Here is a 23,401-nt window from a genome sequence, read left to right as displayed (position 1 = left end):
TCGGAGGCCAGGCGCGCTCTCCCCTGCGCCTGCGCACCCAGCAGGCCTCCCACGTCTGACCCCCTCGCATGTCCGGGAGTCACGGAGCCCACCCTGGCTGCCGGCTCGCTACTCCCTCAGCACCATCGCCTCAGAGCGCAGAGGCCCAGGCTCCCGGGAAGGAAATTCTGATTGGCTCAGCCTGGGTCAGGGCCCACCAATCAGCTGTGTCTGACTGGAGTGGCGGGTCACGTGCCCCACGGGCTGCCCGTTCATTGGAGCTTCTAGGATGAGGGTCGCGATGGGCGGGAAGTGAGCGGTGTGCCAGCGCCAGCGCGAGTGCCGCGTCTGTTTCTGGCCGCCCGTCGGTGCTGGCCTGGTGAGCTTCCGGTCCGAGGAAGCGTGCTCCTTTTCTGATTCCTGGCTTCCAGTGTAGACACGGTGCCTCCCCACAGCCGCATGGAATGTGAGTCTTAAAACTTCTTTTCCGCAGGTAGCAGCCAGGTATCTGCACACTTTTTTTTTTTTTACTTTCCAATTTAACAAAATTTTTAAATGATTCCTCGTTTATTATACACTACGTTTTCTTATGCGTTAGGTCTGTAACTACCGTGTTAACTCATGTGCCGGAGCCACACTGTTTTAATGACTATGGGCTGTGTCTTTTACACAGTGGGGTTGTTCTGTACAGCCTGTGATCATTCTTTTTTTTTTTTTTAATTTATTTGACAGGCAGAGTTAGACAGTGAGAGAGAGACAGAGAGAAAGGTCTTCATTCCGTTGGTTCACACCCCAAATGGCCGCTTTGGCCAGCACTGCACCAATCCAAAGCCAGGAGCCAGGTGCTTCTCCTGCTCTCCCATGGGGTGCAGGGCCCAAGCACTTGGGCCATCCTCCACTGCCCTCCCGGGCCACAGCAGAGAGCTGGACTGGAAGAGGAGCAGCCAGGACTAGAACCGGTGGCTATATGGGATGCTGGCGCCGTAGGCAGAGGATTAACCTAGTGCCCCACGGTGCCGGCCCCCAGCCTGTGATTATTCTGATGGGCACCCTCATGTGCATAGTATTGGGCGTGGACATGGACGAAGCCCCTGAAGGTTCACTGGAGGTCTCCCACTCCCAGAGGGAGGCACAAACCCAGGAGAGCGCCATCTCTGAGTGTTTCCCCTGCGTGTCCATTTCAGCAGCCCGGACCTTGCAGGATCCGGGTCCCCTCCTTCTCCGTGGCAGGAGCTGTTCCTAGCAGGGCCATGGACCATGCAGCTCACCCTGGCCATGTGTCACGCAGGAATGGTCTCTGACCAACGTCACTCCGGAGAGAGCCCCATTCTGTCAGAGGGTGGCAGGCCGCAGGGCGGGGATGTCAGCTTTCTCTCTGCTCAGGCGACACCGTCCACCCCCTCGCCAGTCACTGTGGCCCCGAGCTGGGGTGAAGGCCAGGTTCCAGGGGTCCAGCTAGGTCCTTCTTAGAAACCTGTGCAGCAGGTGGGTCTCAGTTAAGGGCACCCTTTTGCTTTTAAATTTTAAACACATGATTATTGCTCTTCTCTGTTTCTCTGCTATGAAACTTTATGATTTAGAATGTTTACTTCTAAGGCTTCTTCGTCATTTTGATGGAGAGTTCGGAAATGGGCGAAGACAGTACAAGGCATCATTGAGTTTGCCAGTTGCACTGGAGGATGTATGATTTCTTAATGGGAGTGACGGGGACATAGATGGTTCCTTTCCTGAAAAACAATGTTGCAAGTGTGGATCTGAGAGCGACTGTATAATTTTCCCACAAATCTGCCCTCCCCCCGTTCTTTGTGGCCATCTTTAGCGGGAGGACTGCACCTTCCCACCGTGTCGCTGCTAGCCACATGGCTTGTTTTAGCCAACGGAGCATGAGCAGTTACGATGGGAACAGAGGTTTTAAATGTGTAGCCTGTCCAGCTTGGCTCCTTAGCGTTTCTGCCAGCTGCCACGAAAGAAAGCCTGTGCCGTGCCACTCTGGGGCAAAGATGAGACGGAGTTAAACGTGGCCTGTGCGCTGAAGCCGAGTGGGCCTGTCTGACCTGTCGATGTGTGATTAAGGAAAAAGAAAGAGGTTGTTAATGTGATTCTGTGGCACTTTGGCATTGTTTGCTACACGAAACAACACTATTGCAGCCAAAACCCGGCTGAGTCGTGTGTGTCACTCCTTTAGGAGGGAGAAGATGGCAGCAAACCCTGCGTGTTGATCTCAGTCCATTCAACAAGTGACGAGCATGTGCACACACACGAGGATGAGATAGACATAGGAATACCAGCTCAGAGGAATTAAATCGTTTCATATATTGTAACTGAAATATTTCAGGCGTCACTAGCTATCCATTTCTTACCTTTGTCTTTGTATTCAGCCGTGGAAGCAAGGCAGAGTTGCAAACCGACTTCACGTAAAGCTGCATCAGTAACTGACTCCAGCTTAATGGGATGAATGATGATGTTTTACTTTCACTAACGTGCCTTTTGCAGGACACATGTGGTCTGTCTCAGGTTCTGTTGAGTTAGGGAGGCGTGGAGCATTGTGAGCCTGCACAACTCGATTCTCACGTCACTTTTCTGTCATCTCAGTGGATCTGCGGTTGTAGAAATGCTTCCTTAAGAAGTGAGTCCACGTTTGTTCTGTCTCATTAACCTGCATTGATTTATTGACTTAAAATAGCAGTGTCTGACACAACTCCTAGCAACGTTCTCACCACGCAAACTGAAAGCCTGGAACCTGGTTTGATGGCTTTCCTTTCCTTTCTCAACCGGATACACTGGTGTGTGTTTGGAGTAACTTTTAAAAAACGGAAATGCAGACATCTGCAAAACCCTGGCGAAGGCTTCAGAAGCCCTGCCCACTTGCCCTCCTGCAGACCCACCTCAGAGTACCTTTCACAGCCTGAACAGCAGGTGGCGCTCTTGACATTTGGAATCGTGTCACCGGGGCCTGCAGGCCGGAGTGTATTGATTTGCTGTAGGATACAGTTTGCTGGTGTTGCATTGCAGTGGGTTTGCTGCTTTGTTAACATTTGTCAATGTTAAAAAACAAAAACCCTCTCTGATATTTATCTGGGCCAAATAAGCCAGGCTTAATCCAGTGCAGCACAAGGCAGGTGACTGGGCTGCTGTTTGGTCCTTGGGCCATAGTGTTTTTTTTTTTTTTTTTTTTCCCTAGGCTATTCCAGCAGCTCTGGTCCCAGCCTGGTAGCTGACAGTTTGCTGGCTGAATTCATGCGCTAGGATGGGCATATTGAGTACAAAGTCTTCATGGAAAGATAAATTTATTTTGGTGCAAAACAAACTTGAAATCCATGCACAGTTTGTTTTTTTTGTCCCCCATAATATGTGCTTTTTTGGTGAACTTTTTGAGGACTTATCATGTATTCAGTCTCCAATATCCTAATCCAAATCTAGGGAGTTTTAAATGTATAGCTAAGAGTATATCTTTACATTGAAGATGTCTTTGGTGACACACACATGTCTATATTTCCTGATTTTTAGGGACTCTCATAGCAAGCACTGCTTTTTTTGTGCTGCACTGAGGGTTAGTTAACATGTAATAAAATGCACTGATTGTAAGTATTCAGTCTGAGCTTTGGCAATCAAGTGATTGCGTTCTGAGAACAAAAGTGGACAGCAGATCTGAGCCTTAGGAGGACGGAGTAACACGGTTTCTCCCAGAGGCAGAGGAAGGTTGCTTTAACGACCTTATTTGGAACGGGAGAAAGGCTGGGCTCCTAGCGGCCCTGCCAGGTCTCCTGGCTTTTCAAGGAAGGAGGGCCTCTGGCCGGCCTCCCCGCGGTTCCCCGGATCGCACGGCTTGTGGGAGAAGGCGCTCCGGGCCAGTGTATTGCCCCCCGAAGGGCACGCTGAGCACACACAGCGGTCGTGGCTGCTGATCTGAGGCTGCGGCTTGTATTCCCCGGCGCCCTCACTAAGACCCTGGAGTCGCTTTGACAACCGTGGTCGAACACCAGGACTGTCTTGTCGCTAAGGGTCTGTGTGGGGCTGTTTTCCACACGTAGATTTTGATTCCTTACTCCTGAGGCTTTGTCTCCAACCTCCATTTTCTGTTTCCTCCTGGACCCCTGGACTCCTAGGGGCAGGTTTTGCAGACCTGTTCCTGCCAACACGCGTGGGATGGTGTGCATGCGAGTCTTCCTGGTAGTGTGTGCAGGAGGGAACTTCCGTCTTTATTTTCTCATTGTGAAGCTCCATTCTGTGGGCTGACAGGAATTGCGGGGATGCTACTGTGGGCCTCTCTGCACCTGGGGTGGTGCCAAGGTCCTGGGGTCATTCATGGAGAAAAGAGGAATCGTCTCCAGGCATGGCTGCACACTGGGTGCTGACACCCAGTCTCAGCCCACGGTGCCTACACAGAGCCAGCTGCAGGCACCAGCGTCTGTGGTGCAGTCAGGAGCCGTGTGCTCTGGGTCAGGGGCCGAAGCTCGCTAGTGTGCCCCTGAGGTCTTGTGGCCTCCCTGGGATACCGTTCCATGGCTCGCGACACCAGGGCCTCTGCCTGCTCGCTCTCCTTGTCAGCGTGGACGCCCTCTCTCCAGCACACCTGGGGACACTCAGTATTTCCACTGCAGGGGGACTTTACAGAAGGCAGCACAAGGACAGGAGTCCACCCCAGGTGCTTCTGTGTCCTGTGCTGCGGGAAGCACCCCGAGGCAGGGAATTATAAAGGCTGAGGGGGTGGAATCCCAGGAGCTAAAGACAGCACGGAGAAAGCGAGGTTGGTAGCCCAGAAGGTGTATTCTGGTGTCTGTGATGCCCCAGGGTCTTTGCTTATGATGTCCCTGGGTTTCCAGAATGTTCTGTGTGCCCTTTGTCTAGGGATTCCTCAGCTGAGGTCAGGGATTACTGGGGCTGGGACTTTGTGCACACGTGTACCCGGAAGTGGTCATTTCCTCCACCTGGCTGGGAGGGAAGAGTGCAGCCTGGCCCACTGCCCACCCTGGTTCTGGCTGAGTTGGTATCTAATGTGCCCCAGAAGAGATAATGAGGGAAATGCTTTATTTCAGATTGAGCTGGGGTTTGTCTGGGCTTCTGCTCGTCATGCTCGTTGCCAGGACTAGAGAAACCCTGACAGTTGAGGGAGAGAGAGCAGGTGAGAGGAAGAATTGAGGGCAGAGTGAAGCTTGGTCTGGAGGGGACATCCCTTTGGTTCAGCTTTTGCTGGGGTCTTTGGGCTCTGCAGGCGAGCATGTCACAGGGAGCCACCAGGTGGCGCTGTTGGCAACCTTGCCTGGGCCTCTCCGGGAACGGGGCCTTGTCACCTGGGCCCTGCGTTTCTGGCCCAGGGAGTGGGCTTGGCTCTGATCATGCAGTGACAGAGTCTGGATCCTGCCCCCTAACCCCACACCAGAGGGACTGCTGCTAAACCGGCTTCTGATAAATGCTTTCCGAGACAATCTGGGTCTGGTATCTTTCTCATTTTCTGCCCTGCTGGGCTTAGTCTCTCAGAATGAGATATTTCTGTGTGACAAGATAAGGACTGTGTCATCATAACAAGATGTTCTTGCTCAGGGCCGTGGAAAGCCTGGGGGTAAGGGCAGCGTTCAGCCCTGCCCCTCTCCTCACAGAGGGCGGGATGAGACAGACAGTGGCTGGCCCACGGTGGGGAGGGGATGGGGCTGCTGTGGGGCTGACTGGGGTCCGGGAGAGTGCTTGTCTCACGTTGATTTGGCCATTTGGTTGTAGATGCTAACAGAGACCAAATAAACATGTCCTAAAGGTTAGGAGGGCCTTGCCACACAGCTGCCCTGATGTGTCCCGTGGGCGGCTGCAGCCACGGGAGCATCTCTTCCTGTGTTACCCGGGATGCCAGCTCAGCCCCGTCTGCAGGAAGGGTGTGGGGAGGGCACGGGGCCTCCTGGGAGGCTGCGGCCAGCTGGAGCCTTGCAGGACGCCCGGGTCGGTTTCTGCCCAGTCTCTGTAAGCAGGAAAGAGTTGTTAGGGTTTGGGTGTCAGTCCTGGGGACAACGAACCCTCTCTCTCGCTGGCTCGCTTGTCCTCTCTCACTGGCTAACAGCCTTGCTTTCTGGACCAAGGGGACAATAAGTGCTTAGGACTGCTATGCGCAAACCTGCCTGGAGCTAGCTGTCATGAAGAAGAGATAAGGACTTGGGACTGAAAATCAAGTTCAAGTTGTTCCTTTATTTATTTATTTTAATAACAGAATTGACGGTAGTTGAAGGATTATACTATCTTAACCTTTTACAATAGCTAAGGGGCTGGGGAACAGATATCCCATCCACTGCTTCGCCCAAGTGCTGGGAGCCAGGAACCCCATCCAGGGCTCCCGTGTGGGTGCCAGGGACACGGCATAGGTAGCAGTGATGGTGGGTGTGGGTCACTTCTCTGTATTGGTCAGATAATTTCAATGGCCTTGCCTTATTTTTAACCTGACAATCAGGTGCACAGACAGTCTTTCCTTGATCTCCCTTTGTGACCACCTCCACCACCTTCCACTAAAGGGCCCTCAGTGCCCTGTCTTAACATGCCCTCCTCTCCCCGGGGAGCCCCTCTAGTTCTTGTTTGCCTGAAGGTCTGTCCTTGCTCCCTAGCGGAATGTGGGATCTGCTCTCTGTAAGCAGCTGGAGCTGGGCGGACCCCTCCTCCGAGCTTACATTGCTGGTGTGGAACACCTTTCCTGGCTGCTGGTTTGGGCTTGGAGCTCTTGGAGGATGTCATGAAGGGCCAGTAAATGTTTTTATTTTATTTTATTTTTAAATGCAGGAGCTAGGAGTAACAAGGGAGAATGGAACCTTGGTCCCCTCGAAGTGGAGAGGAGCCGGAGCCTCTGCCTCATTGAGCTGTGGGTGTGGGTGTGGTCAGTCTCCTTTGTTCTCGAAGCTGAGACAGCAACTTGGCATTCTCTCTCGCTCTCTCTCTCTCTTTTTAACTTTATTTATTTGAAATGGAGAGTTACAGAGAGGTAGAGAGAGAGAGAGAGAGAGAGAGAGTGTCTTCCATCCACTTGTTCACTCCCCAGATGGCTACAGTGGCCGGAATTGCACTGATCTGGAGCCAGGAGCCAGGAGCTTCCTCTGGGTCTTCCATGCGGGTGCAGGGCCCAAGGACTTGGGCCACCTTCTACTGCTTTCCCAGGCCACAGCAGGGAGCTGGATCAGAAGAGGAGCACTCGGGACTCAAACCGGCGCCCATATGGATGCCAGCACTGCAGGTGGCAGCTTTACCCGCCACGCCACAGTGCCAGCCCCATAGCATCCTCCTAAGTCCTCCTTTTGTCTCCCTGGTTATTCCAGTCCATCATTCTTCTGTTCCGTAGCTGGTTCTTAGCCTCATGGGTGCACCTCCCCTGGCTTACTCAGGATCAATCAGGTGATGAAACACTCGGCTCGTATTAGCTGGAGAGCAAAATATGCATTTGTGAGTCGCAAAACCATCCCCTTAAAGAGGCTGTTCCGTCCTGGGGTCTTGTCTCGGCGGCTTTGTCCCAGCTGCTTCCTCTCAGAAATGCCTTTACATTCCCGGAAGTCAAGAACCAATTCAAACTTCTGAATCAAACTTCACAGTGCCAGGCCGAGTCCTGGCTCCACCCCTCTTTGTGTAAACTACTGACTTCCTCTGACTTAGCTCTCTGTTTTTTAATGATTGAACAAGAGAATGTGTCCAGTGTTGAAGGTGGGCTTCACATACAGTGTGATGAAAAACCCACCCTTTTATAATGGAGAATTTCAGCTTTTTCCTGAAGTGGAAAAACTAATGAACTCCTCGTCCCTGGGACCCGGTTTGAACCGTCTCAGCAACAGTTCGCCAGTCGTGGTTCCTGTGTACTTTTTCCCTGTGTGGGGAGGATTTTTAAGCAGATCAGACATCCTTCCATTTCACCACATAGAAGTTTCCCTGTCTTTTATGTTCCCCACTGTCTCTGCATCTCTGGGCTCCTGAAACCCTCTAGTTTATGCTCGATATTTAACACCTGACCATGCAGCTTCACTGCCCTTTTGCTTTGTTTTCCAGGGGAAATTGCAAGCAGGAGATGGTTTTGTTTAGCCTTGCTCTTGTGTTCAGCCATGCACCTATTGTAGTAGGACGCATGGGACACAAGATAGCGTGTTTTAGTAAGTAAATAACAAAAGGCGGGGCTGTCACAGCCAGTGCTGGCAACACATGATAAGGATTAGAACAGCTGGATTTGCACTGGGAGGATGAGGTGAGTCATGACTTTCGTCCACAGCACTGGAGCTGTGTGCCAGCCCACTGAACCCTCATGGTAGGTTGGGAAAAGAGTTTTCTCTAGAGTGTGAGGGAGAACAGGAACCCCAGGGCAGAAGGAGCCCCATCTCATAGAGAAGGCAGCTAGACCTGAGCGGTGACGTGACTAACTCAGGATGCGGGTAGGACTCACATCTCCCATTTCTCCCTCCCTTCCTCCCTCCCTCCCTCTCTCTTTCTCTCTCTCTCTTTTTTTTTTTTTTTTTTAAAGATTTATTTATTTATTTGAAAGGCAGAGTTGCAGACAGACTTCTTTCCCAGGCACATTAGCAGGGAGCTGGATCGGAAGTGGAGCAGCCAGGACTCAAACTGTTGCGCATATGCGGCACCGGCCCCCTCCCATTCTCTTTTACTCTTCATTTCCTTCGAGCTCTGTCAAGTCTTGGGTATTCTTGGAGGGATCTCAGAAGCCAATTGAGGCCATGAAGCTTCCTGTAGGGGAGGCACTGGATTTTCCTCTCTGCTGTAGGTTCCCTGTAAGATTTCCATGACTAAACAAGAGTTTGCATGCCTTCTGTCCCACGGGATCCCACAAAAGATGGCCTGAAGGTGCTGATAATTCAGAAACCCCATTCTCCTGTTTAACACATTCCCTCTTGTTCACAGAAGAAACCCTGGACACACCTTTTATTGGAGTCAGTGTCCATCAACCAAAGACCACAGCACCCTGTCTGGAGACTAGTGAAGTTAGGCCCAGTATTTGCTGCCACAAGGGAGCGCCCACACTGTGCCTGGGGAGCTGAGAGAGCGAGGGAAGTCCATGGTCAGGAGTTGTGCTGGTGATTTCGCAGCGGATTTCAGGAAGTTGGATTTTTCTTTTCTTCTGCTTGGGTGCTGGGGCCGTGTGATGACTGCATAGTTTAGTAGTTTTTGTCTGCAAGGCAGGATAAGGTGTAGCTGGCTTTTCCCTGGATGGGGAAGCAGGGCTGTCTCTCTCAGGTGGGAAAGAGGGGTGTTGGTCGTTCTGTGGCTCCACAGCGTCCTTGTCTTGGTGTCCTGCTGGGTTACAGGGTGGTCTTGTTTTTGTCTTGTCTGATCATTTCTTACTCCACAGAGATTGATTGTGGGCAGCTTCCGGGGCCTGTCACTCTACACCTGCTGGCTTGCCTGCCTCCCCAGCCCAGCCTCTCTTCTGTCCTCACTTCTGCCTCCTGGCATCACCTCCCTGAGAAGCTGCTGGCCCCCAAGTCTTAGGCCTTCTGCTGCTGGGAACCAAGGCCGCACAGTCCCCATTTCAGCCCCCTCAGTCCCTTGGGTTCCTGAAACTGCTTAAAAAAAATCCAGAGCAGGTCTGGTTCCGAGTCTTCAGTATTTTTGGTGTCATTGTGACTGTTCTGTTGAAAATGGGAGCCGGGGCAGTGTCGCCGTTTCCCTGCCTCCGAAGCCCTTACTCATGAGGAAGCACCTGCTCCTCAAAGCGGACACAGCCACAGAGCATTTCGCAGCCCCACCCCGCTTCTGCCAACGGCTAGGAGCTTTAGCAGGAGGAAGTCTTCCTGCCCCTGCAGGCATCGGCCTTAGTTCAGAGCAGGTTCTGCAGCAGGCTCACTCCCAAGTTTCCCACCCAATTCTTGGTATCTGGTGACTCGCAGCTGTGGCTGGATGCTTTGGCATTGGGTCATCACCACGCTTAGCATGGAGAGGCCAAGGCGCCTGTGCTTCCACTGGGAGAAGGCAAGATGCACTCCAAGGCGATAGCCAAAGGCAGGTTTTCAGTGGGTGGCATATCTTAGAATTAGTAGATTTTATTTTTTACTACAGTTTTTTTTTAGGCTCGGAGAATAACGGAGCAGATTGTAGTAGGGAGTTCCACGTCCCCATCCTCCCACTGCTTTCCAGCCCAAGCACGGTTTCCTGTTGCTAACATTTGGTGTTAGTGTGTTATGTGTTAGTGTGGTCATGCAGTGCCATTCATGAACCAGTGAACTGTTATCTCTACTTTACACTGAGATCACTCTGTACAGTTCCGTGGATTTTGACAAATGCATAACGACACATAGCCAGCACTACGGCTTCATCCGGAACAGTTTCACCACCCTAAGCAGTGCCCAGTGCCTCACTGCTCATCCGTCTCTCCTTCCACTCCTCCAGCCCTCCCTTGCTCTGCTTTGTTGAATGGATTAGGAAAGACAGGATGCTGTACTGTGGTCCTGGCCTGTTAACCAGAGCAGCTTTGCCTTTTGAGTTGTGTTTGGTTGAGAAGCCTGGGAGGGCCCCGTCTGTCTGTGTAAGGTGGAATGTCACCTCACACCATGCACAATGTGTGAAGTGCCCAGCACGTGCTAGGAGACCTAGGTGACTCCCTTCTGCTTGCCTGCACTGGGCTCTGCAGTTGGAGAGCAGGGCAGGCGGGCAGCCCCTGACACCCAGGTAGTTGTATTTCTTGTGATGACTCTCTTCCTACCTGCATTCCCAAGAGGATGAACAACAGGTTTTTCCAGTCCCAGGCATGGGAGGGATCCTGTGGGAAATTGAATTTTCTCTGTGAGTTTAAGGGAGGCAGAGGCTAAGACTTTCATTAATCACCATGAGACTCATCCCCCTCCTAAATGCTCATGGGTGTCACCTGTCTTGCACTGTCTTCTTGGGGTCAACCATTCAGAACAACCCAAATTAACCTCTCATGATTGGTTCTGACCCCCGACACCACCTGCTGCAGGTTGACTCCTGCCAGTGAGGTACACCTGCCATCCTCGTTCTGCGTGGATGTTGAAATAGTTCTTCCTGTATACGACCTCTGCCCTCTGCAGCAGGCTCGCACAACACAGACGCTTCTCTTTAGCACAAGCTTTCCTCATGCAGATTGGAAATGATGTGATAGATTAATGAGGAAGCATGATTTGCAGTGTGGAGACTGGTATTGGGGCTTGCTTCATGATCAAAGGAAAATTATTGCTTACAACTCAAGTACTTGTTGAAGTGGCTCTGTGCTCAGTTCATTCTAACAGCAGTGGATTAGCTAGGGTTCTGCAGGAAACAGGTGATACATACAAATATAATTTAGGTGAATCTAATGAGGGAGTATTTAGAGATGTAGATGGGGAGACAGAGTGCCAAGGCACTACAGGACCCAAATCAGTAAAGCGATTGTCTTCCACAGTGTGGGAATGGTGATGAGAACTTGGCAAGGACTGTAGCTGTTGGACAGGGCTTGCCTAGAAGGAGATGGTACTTGGGCAGAAAACACACACATTGTCCAAATGTTGTGCAGCAGGAAGGGAGTTGGGGGACAAAAGAACTTCTCTCTTCTGTCAGTTACTTTTTAGCGACGCCACTTGACAAATCCAACCAGAAGTCAGAGGGCAAAAGATCCTGGGTGGTGCCTTGCACAATGGCCAGCCTTCTGGGTACCAGAGCCGGAGAGAGAAGGGTGGACAGGAGCTGGAAAGGAGCAGGTGGATAGTGTCCAGCACACATGTGTTATAAATAAGATGTTATAAATAACATGTGTTATAATATTTATATATTTATATATATATATATAAAATATATTTATAACATGTGTTATAAATAAAATGTGTGGGAGACCAGGGTTGACAGAAATGCTAGTGGTGAAAGGAAGACACAGGAATTAGTCTTGCACACCAGCCAGGTGAATCAAATCCTTCATGTGCTGAATGATGTTTGGTTTTGCAGCTGTAGGATGAAACATTAAAGAAAAATGTATTTGGCTTTCCTCCCTCCCATTACTATTTTTTCCCCAAATTTAATAATTTGGGAGAATATCAAATCGTGTTGTATTTTTCCCACTGGATTTTGTATTTTTTCTGGATTTTAAAGAAAGGACTAAAAGAGTGATGTAGCAATATGTAAATATATTTTCACCAGTCTATGCTGTGGAATTATGATGAATATTTTCAGTTCAAATAAATCATTGGATATTTCTACAAGAAAGAAGAACTTACTAAAATGCCTACAGAAAAATAACTTATGAGTCAAAAGTTCTTGGACTGTGACCTCTTTACCACCATTGTTCCTGTTGCCACTGAAACAATGATTTCTTTTGTAGTGGTACCTTCTCTTGTTTTGATGTATTCCTCTGATGACTTCATGTACCTTGTCATGTGGTTATTTGCCATCAGTGTTTCTTTGTTGGTGAGGTATTGGTCATATTTTTAAATCAGATTGTGTTCCTGTTGTCAATCTTCTTTGTATGTTTTGAACATTTTTTTTATCAGGTACATTTTTCGTAATAATTTTCTTCCAGTCTGTGACCTGCTTTTTCATTCTCTTGATAGTATCTTTCAACATCAGAGACTTTTGAATTTAATGAAGTCCAGCTTATCGATTCTTTTTTTTCTTTTTCTTTTTTTTTTTTATGGACGTGCCTTTGGCGCATCTAAAAAGTCATCGTCAAACCCAAGGTCGTTTAGATTTTCTCCTATGTTACCTTCTAGAATTTTACAGTTTCGTAAGTTTATGTATGAATATTCGAGTTAATTTTTGTGAGAAGTATAAGGTGTGTGTGTACCCTCATTTTTCTTTCCAGCACCATTTGTTAAAAAGACTGTCTTTGCTCCATTGTATTATGTGTGCTTCTTTGTCACAGATTAGTTGACCATATTTTTTTTTTTAACTTTTATTTAATGAATATAAATTTCCAAAGTACGGCTTATGGATTACAATGGCTTCCCCCCCATATCGTCTCTCCCACCCGCATCCCTCCCCTTTCCCACTCCCTCTCCCCTTCCATTCACATCAAGATTCATTTTCGATTCTCTTTATATACAGAAGATCAGTTTAGCATACATTAAGTAAAGATTTCAACAGTTTGCTCCCACACAAACATAAATAGAAAAATAATAGATGATTTTTTAAATGCTGATGAAATCAGATCAGACCTATTGTCATGTTTAATCCCAGTGAGAGTCAAGTTGGGAATTGATAATTTCTTTCTTTCTTTTTTTTTTTTTTTTTTACAGAAGATCAGTTTAGTATACATTAAGTAAAGATTTCAACAGTTTGCACCCCCATAGAAACACAAAGCGAAATATACTGTTTGAGTACTCATTATAGCATTAAGTCTCAATGTACAGCACATTAAGGGCAGAGATCCTACATGAGGGGTAAGTGCACAGTGACTTCTGTTGTTGACTTTACAAATTGACACTCCTGTTTATGGCGTCAGTAATCTCCCTATGCACCAGTCATGAGTTTCCAAGGCTATGGAAGCCTTTTGAGTTCACCGACTCTTATCTTGTTTAGACAAGGTCATAGTCAAAGTGGAGGTTCTCTCCTCCCTTCAGAGAAAGGTACCTCCTTCTTTGAAGACCTGTTCTTTCCACTGGGATCTCACTCACAGAGATCTTTCATTTAGGGTTTGGTTTGGTTTGGTTGTTGTGTTTTTTTTTTTTTTTTTGCCAGAGTGTCTTGGCTTTCCATGCCTGAAATACTCTCATGGGCTCTTCAGCCAGATCGGAATGCCTTTAGGGCTGATTCTGAGGCCAGAGTGCTGTTTAGGACATCTGCCATTCTATGAGTCTGCTGAGTATCTCGCTTCCCATGTTGGATCACTCTCCCCTTTATTTATTCTATCGGTTAGTGTTAGCAGGTACTAGACTTGTTTATGTGCTTCCTTTGACTCTCAGTCCTTTCATTATGATCAATTGTGAACTGAAATTGATCACTTGGACTGGTGAGATGGCATTGGTACATGCTACCTTGATGGGATTAAATTGGAGTCCCCTGGTATGTTTCTAACTCTACCATTTGGGGCTTGAGCATGTCCCAAATTGTACATCTCTTCCCTCTCTTATTCCTACTCTTATGTTTAACAGGGATCACATTTCAGTTAATTTTCAACACTTAAGAATAACTGTGTATTAATTACAGAATTAAACCAGTCATATTAAGTAGAACAGACAAAATAACTACTAAGAGGGATAATGTATTAAGTTGTTCATTAACAGTCAGGGCTATGCTGATCAAGTCACCGTTTCTCGTAGTGTCCATTTCACTTCAACAGGTTTCCTTTTTGGTGTTCAGTCAGTTGTCACCGATCAGGGAGAACATATGGTATTTGTCCCTTTGGGACTGGCTTATTTCACTCAGCATGATGTGTTCCAGATTCCTCCATTTTGTTGCAAATGACTGGATTTCGTTGTTTCTTACTGCGGTATAGTATTCTAAAGAGTACATATCCCATAATTTCTTTATCCAGTCTACTGTTGATGGGCATTTAGGTTGGTTCCAGGTCTTGGCTATTGTGAATTGAGCTGCAATGAACATTAGGGTGCAGACCGCTTTTTTGTTTGCCAATTTAAATTCCTTTGGGTAAATTCCAAGGAGTGGGATGGCTGGGTCGAACCGTAGGGTTATCTTCAGGTTTCTGAGGAATCTCCAGACTGACTTCCATAGTGGCTTGACCAGTTTGCATTCCCACCAACAGTGGGTTAGTGTCCCTTTTTCCCCACATCCTCGCCAGCATCTGTTGTTGGTAGATTTCTGCATGTGAGCCATTCTAACCGGGGTGAGGTGAAACCTCATTGTGGTTTTGATTTGCATTTCCCTGATTGCTAGTGATCTTGAACAATTTTTCATGTGCCTGTTGGCCATTTGGATTTCCTCTTTTGAAAAATGACCATATTTATGTGGATCTGTTTCTCTATTCTGTTCCATTAATCTATTTGTCTGCTCTCACTAATACCACACCGTTTTGGTTACTGTAGCTTTATAGGAAAACTCAAAGTCAGATAGTGAAAATCCTCCTTCGCTATTGCACTTGTTACCGTGAGTCCTTTGCACTCAGTATAAACTTTATGGACTATCTCTCCATTTATTTAGTTCTTTGATTTCTTTCATCTGAAGTTCGTAGTTTACTCTCATAGATCTTGTATTTATTTTGTTAGATTTATACCTGTATTTTTTCTTGGTGCTAATACATATGGTATTGTGTTTTTAATTTCAAATTTTAATGTTCATTGCTGGTATATTGGAAAGTGATTGGCTTTTTAAAAAGATTTATTTTATTTATTTGAGAGAGAGAGAGAGAGAGAGAGAGAGAGAGAGAGAGTCTTCCATCCGCTGGTTCACTCCCCAAATGGTAGCAACCACCAGAGCTAAGCCGATCTGAAGCCAGGAGCCAGGAGCTTCTTCCCGGTCTCCCACGTGGGTGCAGGGGCCCAAGGGCTTGGGCCATCCTCTGCTGCTTTCCCAGGCCACAGCAGAGAGCTGGATCGGAAGAGGAGCAGCCGGGACTCAACTGGCACCCATGTGGGATGCTGGTGCTTTAGGCCAGGGCGTTAACCCACTGCTCCACAGCGCTGGCTGGGAAAGTGATTGACTTTTGTATATCAGTCTCGTATCCTGCAACTTTGCTATAATTGTTTATTAATCCCAGGCATTTTTGTTTTTATAATTTTTGATTATTTTGGATTTTCTACATAGACAGTTATGTCCTTTAGGAACAAAGTTTTATTTCTTCCTTCTCAGTCAGTACAGATTTTCTTTTTTTTTTTTTTTGTCTTGTTACTTTAATTGGAATTTTCAGTATGATGTTGAAAAGGAGTAGTTAGAGGGACCATCCTTTACTTGTTTCTGATCTTAGTTGGAATGCTTCTGTTTTCTATCTTTTAATATGATGTTGACAGTAGGTTTCTTTGTAGTTATTCCTTCTCAAGTTATGGAAGTTCCTTCTATTTCTCATTTATTGAGTTTTTTTCAATCATGAGTGGATGTTGCCTTTTGTCAGATGCTGTTTGTGCATCTGTTGATGTGGTCATGTAACGTTTTTCTTCTTTTGCTTTTTATATGATGGATTACATCAGGTGTTTTTTAAATGTTGAGTCAGGCTTGCATATATGGGGTCAATCTCAGTTGGCTGTGGTGTAAGATTCTTTTTCTGGATTATTGAATTTAATTTGCTGATACTTTGAAGATTTTGTGTCTATGTTCATGAGTGATTTGTGAGTGATATTGGTCTGTAGTTTTGATTATGTCTTTTTCTGTTTTTGGTTAAGGTAATGCAGCCTCATATAATGAACTAGGAAGCAGTCCCTCTGTTTCTGTCCTCTGAAAGTCTTGGTATAATTTCTTACTTAAATATTTGGTGGAATTCACCACTGAACCCATTTAGTCCTGGCAACTTTACATTCTGGAAGGCTATTAATCATTGATTCAATTTCTTTAAGAGATATAAGCCTATTCCAATTCTTTTTTGTGTGTGTGTGTGACTTTTGATAAGTATGCCTTTCAAAGAATTGGTCCATTTCATTTAGGTTATCGAATTTGTGAGTATAAAGTTATTTTTATAGTTTTTATTTGTTATCCCTTTAATATCCATGGTGTCTTTAGGGATGTCTTACTTAATTCTTTCATTTTTGTTAATAGAAATTTGTGTTATTTCTCTTTTTGAGGCTTGTCAATGTGTTTTTATTGGTTTTTCTTTATCAATTTTCTATTTTAAATGGTATTGATCTTTTATTATTTTTCTCCTTTGCTTTAGGCTTATTCTGCTCTTTTTCTAGTTTTCTGCAACTGAACGATGTTTAAGTGTAAATTGCAATATTGTTAACTGTAGACACATTGCTGTAGAGCACATCTCTTGCATAGCTGAAACTCTATACCCACTGAACAGTACCCCATTTTCTCCTGCCTCCATCCCTGATGATCACAATTCTACTTCTGTTCTATGAGTTTGATTACTTTAGATGCCTATAAGAAGAGACATTATGCAGCATTTTTTGTGTGATTGGTTTCTTTCATATATTTTAGCTTCATCTTAGTTCACCCACATTGTAGCCTATGACAGTATTTTTTCTTTTTAAAGGTTGAATAATATCCCACGTATGTTAGTCAGCTTTTCATTACCATCATGAAACATCTGACACAGGCTAACTTTGTAAAGAAGAGTGGTTTATTTAGGCTCATAGTTTTGGAGGTGCAAGGTCTAGGATCCTCGCCTGATTGTAACCTTCTTGCAGATAGTACTAAGGTAGCATTGAGTGTCACATAGCAAGAACAGGGAGTGCGCCTGTCCATCCATGTCTCAGTGGTTTCTTATCCAGCCACCAGGATTCAATCAAGGGGCTCCACTCTAATGACTTTTAATTATTTCAGGAATGTCCTTGCTGTTTTCTATACAAATTACATGATTGTACAATACCAATATTCTACAAGGAACCCAATTCTTTTTTTTTTTTTTTTGACAGGCAGAGTTAGACAGTGAGAGAGAGAGAGAGACAGAGAGAAAGGTCTTCCTTCCATTGGTTCACCCCCCAAATGGCCGCCACGGCTGGTGCACTGTGCTGATCCAAAGCCAGGAGCCGGGTGCTTCCTCCTGGTGTCCCATGCAGGTGCAGGGCCCAAGGACCTGGGCCATCCTCTACTGCCTTCCCAGGCCACAACAGAGAGCTGGACTGGAAGAGGAGCAACTGGGACAGAAACTGGCACCCCCACTGGGACTAGAACCCAGGGTGCCGCAGGCGGAGGATTAGCCTAGTGAGCCATGGCGCCGGCATGGAATCCAATTCTTACACATCCTTGCCAAGACTTGCTATTTTCTTTCTTTTTGATAATGGCCATTCTTTAAAAATTTTTTAAAATTTCCTTTATTTTGTTTAGAGAGGAAAGAAAGAGTGGTCTCTCATATGCTAATTCACTCCTCAAGTGTCTGCATCATCCAAGGCTGGGTCAGGCCAGAGCCAGGAGCTCGGTTTGGGATTCCCATTTAGGTAGCAGGGCCCTAAAACCTGAGCCATCATCTGCTGCCTCCCAAGGTGCACATCTATGGGAAGCTGGAATCAAAAGTGAAACAGGGCTTGAATTTAGGCACCGCATATGGGGTGTGGGCCTCTCATCATCGCTGTGCCAAGTGCCTGTCCTAACAGTGGCCGTTCTGGTGGTTCTGAACTAGGATCTCATTGTGCTTTGGATTTGTATTTCGTTGATGACTAGCAGTGTTGAGCATCTTTTCCCATTTGTGGCAGTTTCCTTCTTGGGAGACATGTCTGCTCAAGTCTATCTGATGTCTATTTCTTGCTCATTTGTAAAAGATTTTTATATTGATATTCAGTTGTAGGAATTATTTATGTATTTATATATTAATGCCTTAGCTAATATATGATCTGCAAATGTTTTCTCCTATAGATTGCCTTTTCAACATATTGGTGCTTTTGTTTGCTGCACAAGTTACGTTTGATGTCTTTCTATTTTTCTATTTTTGCATTTGTTACCTGTGTTTTGTTGTAATATTCAGTAAATTCTTGCCTATTCTGATGTCACGAAGCTGTTCCCCTATGCTTTCTTCTAAGAGTTTGTAGTTTAAGGTCCTGTATTTACATCTTTTACCCCATTTTGCGTTAGTTTTTGTATATGGTGTGAGATTAAGAGTTCATCATCACATGTTTTTTCATGTGAATACCCAATTCTCAGAAGTATATTTCAAATAGAACACTTTTTCTCTATTGTGTAGTATTGGCATCCTTGCTATTAGTTGACTGTATTCAGGAGAGTTTATTCCCAGGCTTTCTTTTCTGTCCCCTTGACCTATCTGTCTGTCAAACACCATAATGGTTTGATTACTATAACTTTGTGTGTGCTTTGAATTCAGGAAGAATTAGGCTCTGTTTTGCTTTCTCAGAATATTTTAGATATTCAGGTTCTTTGAGATTCTATATGAATTTTAGGATTTTGTTTCTACTTCTGCAAAAAAAATCATTACAGTTTTGATAGGGATGGCATTAAACTGTAGATTACTTTGAGGACTACAGACATTTTGATAATATTAAGTATTCTAGGGTAGGCGCTGTGGTGCAGTGTGTTAAGCCACTGCTTGGGATGCCTGCATTCCACGTTGGTCCATCCTCCTGCTAATGTAATACATCCTGGGAGGCGGCAGATGGTGGCCCAAGTCCTTGAGTCCCTGCCGCCCACATGGGAAATACTGATGGAGTTACAGGCTTCCTCCTGGCCCAGCCTCAGTTGTTTTAGGTATTTGGAGAGTGAACTTGCAGATGAAACATTTCTCTCTCTTTCAAATAAATAAAAAAGTAAACATTTAAAAATACTAAGTGCTCAAATTTATGAACGTTGTGTCTTTTATTTCCTTAAGCTATGTTTAATAGTTTTCAATGTACAAATCTTTGACCTTCTTATTAACTTTACTCCCGTTTTATTCTTTCTGGTGGTATTACAAATTGGAATTGGATGTTTTAAAAACTATTTATTTATTTGAAAGAGAGAGGGAGGGAGAATGGGGGGGAATGAGAGAGAGAGAAAGAGAGAGAAAGAAAGAAAATATCTTCCATCAGCAGTTCACTCCCCAAATAGCTGCAACAGCCTGGGCTGGGTCAGGCTGAAGCCAGGAACCTGGAATCCCATTTGGGTCTCCCATGTGGGAAGCAGGGGTTCAGGTCCTTGGGCCAGCTTCTGCTGCTTTCCCAGGCACATTAGCAGCAAGTTGGACTGGAAATGGAGCAGCTGGGACTTGAACCAGCACTCATATGGGATGCTGGCATCACAGGTGGCTGCTTAACCAGCTGTATCACAATGCCTGCCCTATGTTATGTTTTCAACTTTCCTTTAGGATTGTGCACTGTTTGCATATAGAAAAAGTGATTTATGAGTGGTTAATTTTGTATCCTGAAGCTTTGCTGAATTTGTTTATTAGTTGTAACAGTTTTGAGGTTGTGTCATCTATGAACAAAGGTAATTTAACTTCTTGCTTTGTAATTTCAGTGACTTTTTTCTTTTGCCCAAATGCTCTGGGTACGATATTACTATAGTAATAGTACTATAGTACTAGTATATAGTACTGTAGTAAGTAGAAATGTTGGAAATGGGCATCCTTGTGTTATTCCTGATTTTAACAAAAAAGGCTGTATTTTCCATAACTGTGTATATGTGTAGCTATGGCTTTTTCATAAATGTTTTTTACTGTGTTGAGGCAATTTTCTTATATTCCTTGTTTGACAACTTTTTTCATTATGAAAGAATATCAGATTTTGTCAAATACTTTTTCTTCATTAGTTGTGATGATGATGTGATTTTTGCCTTTCAGTTTATTGATGCAATATATTACATTTATTTATTTTGCTGTGTTGATCTGTCCTTGTATCCTAGTGATGAATTCCAGCTGGTCATGGTTTATAGTTGTTTTAATGTGCAATTGAATAAAGATTGCTAGTATTGTGTAGGGCTTTTTTTATATCAATATTATTCAAGGATAGTGGTCTGTAGTTTTATGCTCTTATAGAATCTTTGTCTAGCTTTGGTATCAGGGTAGCACTGCCCTCATAAAACAAATTTGGAAGTGTTCTATCTTCTTAAAATTTTGAAATAGTTTGAGAAGGAGTTGTACTAATTCTTTTTCAAATGTTTGGTAGAATTTTCCAGAGAAGTCATGTGGTTCTTGGCTTTTCTTTGTGGGGAGGTTTTTGAATACTGATTCAATCTCCTTATTTTATATATATATATATATATATATATATTTAAATATATATACATTATATATGTATATATAGTTTTATATATAGTTTTTCTCTTTATTCCTTATTTAGGCTTGGTAGGGTATATGTTTCTAGGAATGTATCCATTTCTTGTAGGTTATCCAATTTGTCAGAATGCAATTGTTTACAATAATACCTCACAATGCCTTTATTTGTTTAAACTTTTATTTAATAAAGATAAATTTCCAAAGTACAACTTTTGGATTATAGCAACTTTTCCCCCCACAACCACCCTCCCACCCTCAAACCATCCCATATCCTACTCCCTCTCCTATCTCATTCATTAAGATTCATTTCTAATTATCTTTATATACAGAAGATCAACTTAGTATATGCTAAGAAAAGTTTTCAACAGTTTTCACCCACACAGAAACACAAAGTATACAGTACTGTTTGAAAACTAGTTATACTGTTAATACACATAGTATAACACATTAAGGACAGAGATCCTACATGGGGAGTAAGTGCACAGTGACTCCCGTTGTTGATTTAACAATTGACACTCTTATTTATGATGTCAGTAATCACCCGAGGCTCTTGCCATGAACGGCCAAGGCTATGGAAGCCTCTTGCGTTCACAAACTTCGACCTTTTTAGATAAGGCCATAATCAAAGTGGAAGTTCTGTCCTCCCTTCAGAGAAAGGTACCTCCTTCTTTGATGGCCTGTTCTTCTTGCTGGGATCTCACTCACAGAGATCTTTCATTTAGGTCATTTTTCTTGCCATAGTGTCTTGGCTTTCCATGCCTGAGAAACTCTCATGGGCGTTTTAGCCAGATCTGAATGCCTTAAGGGCTGATTCTGAGGCTAGAGTGCTGTTTAGGACATGTGCCATTCTATGAGTCTGCTGTGTATCCTGCTTCCCATGTTGGATGGTTCTCTCCTTTTTAATTCTATCAGTTCTTATTAGCAGACACTGGTCTTGTTTATGTGATCTCTTTGACACTTAATCTTATCATTATGATCAATTATGAACTTAAACTGATCACTTTGACTAGTCAGGTGGCATTGGTACATGCCACCTTGATGGGATTGAATTGGAATCCCCTGGCACGTTTCTAGCTCTACCATTAGGGGTATGTCTGAGTGAGTAAGTATGTGCCAAACTGTACATCTCCTCCCTCTCTTATTCCCACTCTTATATTTAACAGGGATCACTTTTCAGTTAAATTTAAACACCTAAGAATAATTGTGTGTTAACTAAAGAGTTCAACCATTGGTATTAAGTAGAACAAAAAATACTAAAAGGAATAAAATAGTAAGCTGTTCCTTGACATTCAGGACAAGGGCTGATCAAGTCATTGTTTCTCATAGTGTCCATTTCATTTCTACAGGTTTCCTTTTAGGTGCTCAGTTAGTTGTCACCAATCAGGGAGAACATATGATATTTGTCCCTTTGGGACTGGCTTATTTCACTCAGCATGATGTGTTCCAGAGTCCTCCATTTTGTTGCAAATGATCGGATTTCTTTTCTTTCTTTTTTTTTCACCTCTGTGTGGTATTCTATAGAATACATATCCCATAATTTTTTTATCCAGTCTTCTGTTGATGGGCATTTAGGTTGATTCCATGTGTTAGCTATTGTGAATTGAGCTGCAATAAACATGGAGGTGCAGACAGCTCTTTTATTTGCCAATTTAATTTCCAAGGAGTGGGATGGTTGGGTCATGTGGTAAGGGCTATATTCAGGTTTCTGAGGACTCTTCAAACTGTCTTTCAAAGTGGCTTTACTAGTTTACATTCCCACCAACAGTGGATTAGTGTGCCTTTTTCCCCACATCCCTGCCAACATCTGTTGTTAGTTGATTTCTGTATGTAGGCCATTCTACCCGGGTGAGGTGAAACCTCATTGTGGTTTTGATTTGCATTTTCCTGATGAATGCCTTTTATTTTTTTAATGTCAGCTGTTATGGTTAATTTTTCCTTCGATTTTAGCTATATTAGCATTTCTTTGTTTTTCTTAATCTAGATCAACACTTGTCAATTTTGCCAATCTTAAAAAAAAACGCTACTCTTAGTTTCCTTGTTTTTTTTTTCTATTGTTTTTCTATTCTACATTATATTTTAAGATATTTATTTATTTTTTGTTTTATTTGAAAGGCAGAAAGACAGGGACAGACAGCGAGAGATCTTTTATCTGCTGATTGACTCTCCAGATGTACAAAACAGTCAGAAGTGGGCCAGGTTGAAGCAAGGGGCTTGGAACTTGATCTGGATCTCCGACTTGGGTGGCAGGGACCCAAGTGTTTGAGCCATTACCCTTCCACCCCATCACATTTTATTTCTTTTTTAATCTTTATTTACTTTTTCTCCTGGTTTATGCCTTTTCTACTTCCTGGAAGTGTAAAGTTAAGAAGTTGTTTTGATATCTCGCCTTAATTTCAATGTAGGCATTTACTGCTATATATTTCACTCTTTTTTAAACTTTTATTTTGTAAATGTAATTTTCCAAAGTATAGTTTATAGATTACAATGACTTTTCCCCCCCATAACTTCCCTCCCACCCACACCTCTCCCATCTCCCACTCCCTATCCCATTCCATTCACATCAAGATTCATTTTCAATTAACTTTATATACAGAAGATCGATTTAGTATATATTAAGTAAAGATTTCATCAATTTGCACCTACACAGAACATAAAGTGTAAAATACTGTTTCAGTACTAGTTATAACATTAATTCACATTGGACAACACATTAAGGACAGAGATCCCATATAA

The 23,401-nt window shown here is 44.4% G+C and overlaps 1 long non-coding RNA gene across 8 annotated transcripts in view; it reads left to right on the top strand.

Moving 5' to 3' along the window:
• The first annotated feature begins 306 nt into the window (after window positions 1-306).
• LOC103350379 (uncharacterized) overlaps window positions 307-23,401 on the top strand; it is a 231,001-nt gene continuing 207,906 nt past the window's right edge. For all 8 annotated transcript variants that reach the window (XR_016232936.1, XR_016232933.1, XR_016232934.1 and 5 more), the window contains exon 1: window positions 307-445. This is a non-coding gene — a long non-coding RNA (uncharacterized LOC103350379). The remainder of the gene's footprint in view (window positions 446-23,401) is intronic.

The sequence above is a fragment of the Oryctolagus cuniculus genome, chromosome 4 (genome assembly GCF_051225735.1).
Source record: "Oryctolagus cuniculus isolate XC-2025 breed Fujian yellow rabbit chromosome 4, ASM5122573v1, whole genome shotgun sequence".
In the NCBI taxonomy this organism is placed as follows: Eukaryota; Metazoa; Chordata; class Mammalia; order Lagomorpha; family Leporidae; genus Oryctolagus; species Oryctolagus cuniculus.
Note: the sequence above shows the minus strand (reverse complement) of the source record. Positions and strands in the feature narration are given on the sequence as shown.